This window comes from Octopus bimaculoides, chromosome 7, assembly GCF_046866305.1.
Source record: "Octopus bimaculoides isolate indiv1 chromosome 7, ASM4686630v1, whole genome shotgun sequence".
Classification (NCBI taxonomy): Eukaryota; Metazoa; Mollusca; class Cephalopoda; order Octopoda; family Octopodidae; genus Octopus; species Octopus bimaculoides.
In genome coordinates this window covers 20,460,259-20,461,078 of record NC_142934.1, presented here as the reverse complement: position 1 = coordinate 20,461,078, position 820 = coordinate 20,460,259, and the positions used below count along the sequence as shown (strand labels likewise).

Below are 820 nucleotides of genomic sequence, written 5' to 3'. Positions count from 1 at the left end.
TAAAATCGGGAAATAATTCACGGTGGTTAATTACTCAGTAACGCCATTAACCTGAGAAAGAAAAAACACAGTTAAGTTAGTGCCAAACACATATAAAGTAGTGAAGACTATTCTAAAATCTGATTAGAAATAATGAATATGAACTCAGAAAAATACATCATAAATACAATGAGTAAAAATTGTATAAACTCTTTCGGTAAGTAGGAGTGACAACTTTCGTTATCTTCCGGTCTTATTATACCTTATCAGTGAAGTATATATATACTTCATTGTAGTAACAGAAAAAGTGATCAAAAAAGCTGTAAATTGATCATTTAATTTTGTGCAAATATTATGTGTGAACAATTAGCATAATTGATGAAAAGAAAAAAATCAATCACTGAGGTCACATGAAAAGCGAGGAAAACAATATCGATATTTAAATAATTGATTAATAATTCTTGAAGTGACATATTGCTCTAGTTACTATTCTTCATCTCCTGTTTTTCTTCTTCCACTTCTCTGTCATTCTTCTTCTTTCTCTTTATATTTCTTCTCCATTTTTCGTTTTTTTTAAATATATATTTCTTCTTCATCTTTCGCCTCTTCATATTTTTTCTTCGGCGGTCTTCGTTCTTTTTTTTCACTTTCTCCTTCTCTTCATTTTTCATCTCATTCTTTTCCTTCTTCCAGTCCTTTGTTCCTCCTCTTCTTCTTCCCCTTTCTCCTCCTCTTTAGATAGATAGATAGATAGATAGATAGATAGATAGATAGATAGATAGATAGATAGATAAATTGATAGATAGATACATTTCTTTTATTAGCCACACAGGGCTCAACA

The 820-nt window shown here is 30.1% G+C and overlaps 1 long non-coding RNA gene across 1 annotated transcript in view; it reads right to left on the bottom strand.

Annotated features, from left to right (window-relative positions):
• Window positions 1–298: 298 nt before the first annotated feature.
• LOC149134597 (uncharacterized) overlaps window positions 299–820 on the bottom strand; it is a 124,752-nt gene continuing 124,230 nt past the window's right edge. Inside the window, exon 2 of the long non-coding RNA XR_016242452.1 lies at window positions 299–711. This is a non-coding gene — a long non-coding RNA (uncharacterized LOC149134597). The remainder of the gene's footprint in view (window positions 712–820) is intronic.